We start from the raw sequence: 9,767 nt of genomic DNA, 5'->3' as shown, positions 1-9,767 counted from the left end.
CTCTTGGAATGGCATGGTGTGGTGAGGCAGCGGGGTGTGGAACTGTGGCTGGGGTTGAGGGCTCAGTGGGTTGCAGAGTTGTAGCAGTGGGAGGGAGAGGACCAGGGTTCCTGGCACTGCATATGGTTCTGCAGTGGACAGGCCCAGACAGGCTTACCTGTGACGCCCATTCGTTGGACCAGCTGTTCACCCACTGCGCATGTCTGTTGCATGACCACTCTGGGGCAGCCATTAAGTAGTTCCTGTGAGGGCAGAGGAGTGATGTCACTGTAGGAAGCTGACACTGTATATACTATACCAAAGCAAGGTATAGTCTGCACAGAGTCCAGTGGATCCCCAGAGGTATTGCAGAGGCTAAAGTAGATAATACTAGCAGCTCTATTTGTGCTAGTGTGGTCAAGCATTTAGGCTCACCAGAGGGCGGCGTTAAGTATTTATTGTACACACTCAGGCTAGAAATGTTATTACACACTCAAAGACTGAATGTAGAAAAATTGGTAAGTATAAATAAAAGTTATACTTTGTATTTTATTTAAGAACCAATGGTTACTTAATGCAGGTAAGTTGCAATACTTTCAAAGTATCAAAGCTTTTCAAATGAAACAGATTGTAGGGTTTCAAACAATATTTTTCAGTCGGAAAGAAAATACTTGGAAGTCAGGATATAGAGTTCGTGCAATACAGAGAGAACGCTATGCCATACTGTGGAGGGAAAGACGGGTGATGAACTTACAAGTACCCAGCTTACAGGTCCAGTCTTCGGGTGGTCCAGGACATCACTGCAGGCAATGTCGGTCGTGAGGTAATGGGGTCACCCAGAGGTGCGAGTTTCAGTATCTACGACCTGTGGTCGATACCAGCAATGAGATTTACGTAGGTTGGTTTTCAGCAGACCACCAACACGGTTACCATCGCAGTCGCTGGCGGCTGATTGCTGTTGCTTGGCTGGAGGAGTTCCACTTTTGTCAGACAGTCACAGGGTGGTTGCGGTCGGGCGGTTGGGCCAGTGGCACCGGAGGAGGCCAAAAGGACCTCTAGCAGAAGGGTACGGGCTCTCGGGCACCACCTGGACACAGCTGGTGCCCGGTACACTAAGAGAATCCCTCGAGTCATGGAGACCGTTGGGCGGAGAGGCTTTTCTTCTGGCAGGGCAGAGTCGTGTCAACACATGGGTTGGTCCTCTACCACTGCGGTCGGGGAGTTCTTTTGTTACAATGAGTTGCATCGACACCACTGTCGGTCCTCACTGTGGTGGTTCTAGTACCGGCGGATGCCGGGGACTAGGGCCCTTAGTCAAAAGGGAGATTCTTAGTGGTTTGGCAAAGGTTGCAGCACCTCCTGGGTTTCTTGGAGGTCAGAAAGGGTTTCTGGAAGAACAGCAGGTCCAGCGGTCGACCCGGGTGCAGATGGCGGGGTTCTTGCCGGTTTTGTCTGCAGCGGTTCAGTTCCTGGCCCAGCAGTGGTCCTGGTCTGTCTTCTTCTTTGGCTGGGCGAATCTGAAGAGGTAAGTTTCAAGGGTGCCCCTAAATACTAGATTCAGGGGTATTACAGGGGTGCTCAGGTCAGGATCAATGGGTCCCTTCCTTGGGGTGTCAACACCCTCTAGTGTGCCATCCTCCAGGGGTAGGGGGGCATAATCCTCTTCCTAATTGGCGGAGTACCCTCATCTTCAAGATGAAGGGGACTGAGATGTGTGGTTCACCTCGCCTCCCAAGCCTGAGGAGTGGATTGGCAAAGGTAGGCACACCTTCCTTCCTGGCTAGGCATTCCCACCGGTTCTGACCCCCAAATGGGAATCAGAACCGGTGGGAGCCAGTTACTGACAGCAGCAAAAGGCTGGGGGTGGCTAACAAAGGCGTCAGACTTGGAAGCTCCCTCTTCACGGACCCTGCCCATTCTGTGGGAGGAGGCATGACACCTCTGCCCAGGATGTGCTTTGTTACCAGACCCAGAGAGCGGTGGGCTCTCTACTCAGGAGTCCAGAAACATGTTAGTGGCAAATGGTTGGTAGCCAGTCAGGAATCACACTAAGGCTGACCGTGTTTCAGAGGGCATCTCTAAGTTGCCCTGTGAGTGCATTTTACATTAAATCTGACACTCGCATCAGTGTGGGATTAATATGCTGAGAAGTTTGAGACTAAACTTCTCAGTCTTCACTAAAGCCATCACGGAGCTTGGGAGTTCGTGATGACAAACTTCCAGCCCATGTATACTTAAAATGGCTTCACTGCACGTACAATGCCTGTGAATGACACAGACACTGTAGCGGCACAGAGCTTGTGCCACTGTGCCCTCACCTGTGGTATAGTGCACCCTGCTAGAGGGGTAACTTGTCTATGCCACAGGCAGTGTTTTGAATGGGTGCCGTTTTGACTTTTAGGTTTGGGGTCACACACTGACATACAGGCTGCAGTGGCAGGGTGTATGTGTCAGGTGAAGAATCTCTGAGAGTGGCTTAATACATGTTGCAGCCCTCAGAGGCTCTCTCTGGTCACAAGGCCCTTTGGTACCAGTGGTACCTTTTACAAGAGACTTACATGTGGGCCCGATGTTATGCCAATTGTGGAATCATTGGTACAGGTTAGAGAAAGAACACAGGCCCTGGGTACCTGATTGTCAGGGACCCATGGCAAACTCAGTCAAAGTGCATCAGAAATCTGGCAAAATGGGGGGGGGGGTAGTGCAACAGAAACCCACTTTCCTGCAGTCACTTCCTGTGCAGATGGAGGATGGGAAATCCAGTGATGTCAATTAAGGTGCAGATGGATGATGAGAAATCCAGCGATGTCACATTCTGTGCAGATGGATGATGGCCCTTTCAAGCTCATAATTCACTCACTCTTAGCTCCCTAATAGATACAAGCATAGTATGAAGCACTACAGTTAAAGTGGAATGATAATTATTGCTTTTACACATGTGGAAATGTTTTACTTGCTATGGTTGCCATGCGGCTGGGCTTGCTTCACTGTTTGAACAATCACAGAGCATCTCAATACTTTCTGTAAACAGATCTCCTATAAGTAACCTGTTACTACTTTTTATGTGAAAATATGTAGCATAGCCCTTATTTAGGTGCCATTTCCATGGGCAACAGGTTGTTATGGCAACCAGAGAGCATTCCTATTTCTTTTCCATGGAAAAAACAAGTTAGGTTTGCAAGGTGAAGTTCAGTATGAAATGGCAGTGCTGTATGTGCTCAATGAGTGCTCCTTATCAGTCTTGAAGAACGTGGATCACCAGGATCTAGTAGGTCTGTTAAATTGGAAGTGGTTCTAGAAATGTCAGTTTTCATATTTTCATATTTAATGTTGCCTTCCTCTTCTTTAGCACTCATGTAAAAATAATATGTGTGTGTGTGTGTGTGTAGATGAAAATAAATGTAAATAAAGGGCTTTGGGACACCATTTAGATCTAAATTTATACCTCCTATGTTACATGACAACATTGATAGGTTCTCGTAAATGGTATCAACAGAATTACATATTTTACAAGGAAAGGTCAACAAAAATATGGTGCATTTGTGAACAAAGGGAGGATGAGACGATAAACAAATGGAGTCAAAATGATAATGCTGTGATTAAAAGTTTAGATAAAGGTGGAAATGTGACTCTGTGGCCCAAGGACATGTATACGAGGAAGGCCTGTCTCCAATTGAATGATGAAGGATGCTGTAAGAGGATCTGAATATTTGAAAGTAAAATAATGAGTTTCTAAGGATCTGTTGGATGGGAAAAAGGAGGGTCTTTTGATATAGGATGAAAACAGTTTTCTTAAGAATGACCATCCTAAATTACCTATTTTTACTACACCTAAGGTACATTGTGTTAGGTGTATGGTGCTTACCTACGGTCCTGCTGCACGTATAATTGGACACGCCATCATTCCTGGGGCCCTGACGCTGTGGGTCCCCCTGACGCCGCCTCATCCCAACGCGGCCTGAGAGGGGGAGACTACAGTTCCCAGCTCGCATTGCGGCCAATTTCCGGCAGTGTTCGCGCCCGGAGGCGCTTAAAAGATCGAGGCTCCCTCCGCGTCCGGGACTCGCGCGGCGGCGCCGGGCTAAGCCCGGGCAAAGGGCAGGCCCGTTGAAGCCCGTTAAAGACCGGGTAAGACTGGGCTGGGCCCCCTCTCTTATATTTGAACTTGAGACTCTAGTTATATTTCCTTATATATCACGCAAATTCATAGTTGTCTCTTTCTAGAACTTCTATTCGATAGTTTGTGGGGGAATACATTAATGTCATGATGACTAGGGGTAGCAGGAGTAAAATTGCACAGGGGTCAGCGCATGTCACTGGCCCAATCGACCAGTATATTACTAGGGCTAATGAGGCGATAAAGCAAGGCATATCACTCCTGGAGCGTAGGGTGTCTCAGGATCTGGCCTTAGCCAAGCGTTCATCAATGGGCTCTCTAGTTTTAGCAAAGTTACCTATTAATCCAAGGGAGAACAGACCCCTAATTGAAGCACGAGTAGAAACACATAGTATGCCAAATTTGGCTGATCTTTCGGTATCCCTGCTACTCTCGGATACGCAGTTGAGTGAGGCGCTTGAGAAGACGCCCGAACTTTTTTCGAGCCCGACGCAGGAGGATCACAACACAGATCATTCCAGGGGAAAGAGGGAGGGCGCTATATCAAAGCGAAAGAAGCCCAAGGAAGTGAAAAATCGTAAATCTAATAAAAAACTTCCCATTATTCATTCGCCAGGAAAAAATGCATCTACATTGAGTAGCTCAATCAATGTAGCAACAGATATGATAACCCTCTCTTTGAATCCAACAAATCTTAACGACCCTGGTAGTCTGGGTGAGGGCTGCAAAGTTTGTGAGGTAAACAACCAACTATTACTCAGATTGGGAGAACTTATAAAAATCTATATGCAGCCCATCGAACTATCTCTTTCAAATATCGAAAAGCAGATAGCTTCTATGAATGCAACTCCTAATATTCAGACGGGTGCCGGGTTGGTTAAACCAAGGGGGTCAAAAACAAATAGAAAAAATTCAATGGGGGAGTTGCAAACCAAAAAAGTAGCCACTGATGGGCCAAACATAAAAACGAAGCCAACTCCAGCAGTATTGAAGAAGGTTATAGAGCCACTCAAAACCCCAGTCCCTTCTGACAATACTAAAGCTGTGCCGGTTAAACCATCAGGGTCACTGTATAAAAATGATAAGAACAGGGATGGGGGTAGGTACCCAACACATCTACCACCAGAGGCAAGTCCATATGTTGTAATCATGACCGGAGTTCCCGAGCTAAGTCAAAATGCGGAGGAACCGACATGGTCTCTAAAAAACAAGGTACAGCATTGGCTTACTACCAATAGACCGCTGCCACCTCATTGTAGCAGCAGGATCTTAATGGTGCGCAGGGTACCCTGGATAGGAAATGAGAGTAAAAGGACTCGGGGGGTTTGCGTCATAGTCAACTTTGACGACCCCCGAACTGCCGATCATATTTGCTGTTGGGATATGCGGGCAAAGAATGACGGAATAGAGACAAGAAGGCTTTCTTTTTTCTACCCCCCCACAAATCGATACAATGATGCCCCTGATTGGAGCAGGTCACAAGTAAGAAATTGGGATAGAAGAAGGGAGTGGGCTGATTGGTCAGGTCATGGAGGTGGTGACATAGCTCCTCTTGTAGGTTGGAGAGGCATACCAGTCGCAAATAGGTTCAGCTGCTTAGAAGCAGTGGATTGACCACTATTGCATACTGGACATGACCTTGAGGGCATTGAATTCCTTAGTCCCAAACCCTTACAATCCTTGGTTAGCTCTACGACTAATACAAATATAGATATTAGTCATATGACCCCAGCGATGCAGACAACTGACCAAGCAATCTCACAGGTCCCAGCTTTTTGTCCCCACCGTAACTCCGTACCAGGGCCTAGTATTGCTCAGTCCATGACTTCTATTAATCTCATGCCTTCTGTTGTACTCATGCCTCCTATTGAATGCCTGGGTCCTCAAAATAGCGATGGCCATGATCCTAGGGTCACATTAAAGATTCTTAGTTGGAACCTAGCAGGTATCCATAGGAAATTATGCTCACCAGAATGGAATGCTTTAGTAGAGGCCCATAAGATCTGCCTGTTCCAGGAGACCTGGAGCTTAGAACCACTCCATCGAGTTGGGTATGTTACATACTCTGTGCCTGCAGCACTCCCTAGAAATGGAAAGGGTCGCCCTTCGGGAGGTCTTCTCATCTGGGTAAGCATTTCCCTTAATTGCCGCATAACACCTAAGCATATTAATAGCCCAGATATTCTAGGAATCTCCTTGAGAGGTCCCCGCAGGTGGCTAACCCTCTATTTGTTTAACATATATGTTAGAGGTACCAAATATGGGTCTATGTCCCCGATAGTGACCATTCTTGAAACAGAGCTCAGAGAAAATACTGTTGGTGCCCAAGTCCTGGTTGCGGGAGACTTTAATTGCACCTATGAGCCTCTCTTAACAGATGACATTCTGGACCTGGGTGAGGATGATGTTAGAAGGGGTATCCCAGCCCTAACTATTCCTCCGATTAAAAGATGGACCCAAAGTGCGATACAGTTAAATGCTCTAACATTGGAGTTTGGCCTAAGAGCCACAAATGGTCGTACAAACTCAGACCCTATGGGTGCTGCTACATTTAATAGAGTCAGCCACACCTCGAGGATTGATTACATTCTCCTAGATTTTTCACTGTGGGGTTTAGTACAGGATATGGTAGTTCTACCTACTGTTGAAAGCGACCATAATTTGCTTTCTTTGACTCTTAAAAACCCTTGGCCTAGCAAAACACTCGAAGTACCCTCTAAGCAAGCTCATAAAATTTCTGTCTCCTCATGTGGCAGACGCTTGAAGTGGAATACAGTTTCAGTTGATGAAACTAAACTTAACAATATCAATGAAATGCTTAAAGCCTCACAAACGGAGTTGGATACTATTGATCCGGCCCTGCTAAACAACTGGAAGGGTTACATCTATTTTCGAGGGAACACTTAGGTTTATTGGGGATGTTTTCTTGAAAAAGGTACATGTGGGTAGGAACATGGCAACCCGGAATCCAAGGGGCAAGCATGATTGGTACACATCTGCATGTAGACACGCAAAATCTCTTTTGATTGAGGCTATTAAAGGCAAATCCCAAGCCCTGATACAGGGTGCTAGGAAAGAGCATAAGCGAACATTGGCAAATGTAAGAAAGGAGTGGGAAGAAGAGTACTGGCGCACTTTAAAAGAGGCAAGCTCTGAAAAAGATTCAAGGCGTTTCTGGGATACAATCAGAGCCAGAAACAGACCAGATAGCGACCTCATAACATGTAACATTACTAGCCAAGTGTGGGTTAACCACTTTTCTAAATTGTATACTCGCCAATCTGGAATTATCACCACAGCTATACCCAATGATGAACAGGGCTGGGAGGTGGCTCTAGCAAACCCTGACTTCCCAACAAAAAGAGTAGAGCATGCTATTGGTACTATTATGCCCCAAAAGGACTGGGAGGCAGTTTCTGTAGACCCCGACTTCTCAATAAAAGAAGTAGAGTATGCCATTAGTACCATCATGCCCCAAAAGGCGGCTGGTCCAGATGGCATTCCCGGGGACCTGCTTCGTTCAGACATTCCGGAATGGGGGAAATTTATCTATTGCCTGCTCATTGCTATCTGCAGGGGTGCAACGATTCCCACATCCTGGAAAGGGGCGCAGGTTGTCCCTATTTTTAAAAAAGGGGCCAGGGACGACCCGTCGAATTATAGACCTATAAGTCTGCTGGATGTAACCCAAAAGGTAGTCGGCAAGGTGCTGTTGGTTAGAATATTACAATGGATTAGTGAAAATAACGTTCTTTCTGACTACCAGGCAGGATTTAGAGCAGGCACTGGCACAATAGAACAAACCTTTAGATTGCTGCTGGTGTACTGGAAGGTGGTGGTCTTGGGCAAAGGCAGTCTTTATCTCACGTTTATCGATTTAAAGACTGCCTTTGACCTTGTACCTAGGGAGACTCTCTGGAGAGTTCTTACTGACATGGGGATACCACATTACATTCTATTGTTACTTGTAAGGCTCCATGAAAACAGTTTTGCCCAGATAAGATGGGGTACAGAGGGAGAGAAAACTAGCAGAATCCCAGTAGAGAGAGGGGTTCGCCAGGGATGTGTTCTAGCTCCCACCCTCTTTTCTTTGTATGTCAACGGTGTGGTTGAGCACCTGTTGAAAGAACCTTCAGATGAACCTTCCCTGGCGGGGGAGCGTATCCCCACCCTTCTCTTTGCGGATGATACACTCCTGCTGTCCAAATCACCAATGGGTCTTCAAAAACTACTCAATAACTTCCAGTCCTTTTGTGCAGAACGGGGCCTGGTAATCAATACTGATAAAACAAAATATCTTGTGATGAACCCCACTAAAAAACCTGTCGTCCCCCAAAGTTGAACGCCGTACCTCTGGGGAGGGTGGATGTATTTGATTATCTAGGCATCCGTTTGTCGCACAATATGCAGTGGGCTCCTCATTTATGTAAAATGCTGCTAGCCCACAAGAGGGTAACAGGGGCTCTTCTGAAGGAGCAGCGCTCCTGTGCAATTAGACCTATAGCCCCTGTTATTGAAATCTATGCAGCAAGGGGAGTTAGCTCTGCTCTTTATGGGGCAGAGCTATGGGGCTCATGCAACACTAGCGAATTGTCAAGATCTGAGAGGAAGTTTTGTAGGGCCATCATGTCACTTCCCCAGGGAACTCCCATGATTCCACTAATGCTTGACCTAGGTTGCCGCCCTATTGGTGATTTGGCAAAGTTCCGGCATTTACTTTTATGGGCCCGGTTAAGGCGAGCCCCGGAGCTTGCCAAATATGCCAAAGGCCTCTCTGAAGTAATGTCACTCCCTGGGTGGCATAGGATAAAATGGCTGAGAGATATGAAAGCCCTCCTGTGTAACTTGGGTTTAAGTTAAGCTTGGGTAAATAGGTCTTCCCCCCCAAAGGCAACACTCAAGAGTTTGTATTGGAATTGGATTGCAACCCAACGGAGCACTAATTGTACATTGGGTAGACTTACGGAGGACTTTCTGAAATTTAAGGATTTGCCGATCCGGGAACTCTACTTAGACATTATGGAGAGACCATTTGATAGGACCCTTTATTTTAAATTTAGGACTGGGACTCTTCCACTACATGCTTTTACATCTCGATGGAAATCCCCAGCACAGATGACAGAATTTTGCCCTATTTGCATACCCAGACAAGAGACAGTGGCACACTTTCTGTTTGAATGCCAGGAGTATGCACAACCAAGAAGAAGATGGCTCAAGCAATTGTGTCGTTTGTTGGGAACCAGGCATCATATTGAGGCACTACGCATTTTAATGTCGGACTCTCGCCCATTGTATGTTTGTGCCCTTTCCAAATTCTTATCATGGGCCTGGTGCATTAGAAGCAAAAGGCTTAAAGGAAATGTTTAATCTTTTTTTAAATATTTATTTATTTATGATGTGCTTCTTTTACTTGAAAATCAAGTTTTTAAGGTTAAATGTAATCAAATTCTTGGTTTTCTTTTTTCTCTGCAGCTTTTATGATACGTTTTTTATCGAAATAAAGCCTTTGACTGACTGACTGACATAAAAATGTCAAAAAGCCAATGAGAAGAACTATAATAGCTACTGTAGACAGTCTGTTTGAGAACACTTCTAAGTTCATCAATAGCTTTCTGAAGACATTAGTAGCTAACTTGCCTTATATCAAGACCACGGTGGAGTTTTTAAAGAG

The 9,767-nt window shown here is 46.0% G+C and overlaps 1 pseudogene; it reads left to right on the top strand.

The window, feature by feature from the left end:
- The first annotated feature begins 1,214 nt into the window (after positions 1-1,214).
- The window catches only part of LOC146829066 (E3 SUMO-protein ligase KIAA1586-like), a 29,556-nt pseudogene continuing 21,003 nt past the window's right edge, over positions 1,215-9,767 (top strand).

This window comes from Triturus cristatus, chromosome 5_2, assembly GCF_964204655.1.
Source record: "Triturus cristatus chromosome 5_2, aTriCri1.1, whole genome shotgun sequence".
NCBI classification, from domain to species: Eukaryota; Metazoa; Chordata; class Amphibia; order Caudata; family Salamandridae; genus Triturus; species Triturus cristatus.
Note: the sequence above shows the minus strand (reverse complement) of the source record. Positions and strands in the feature narration are given on the sequence as shown.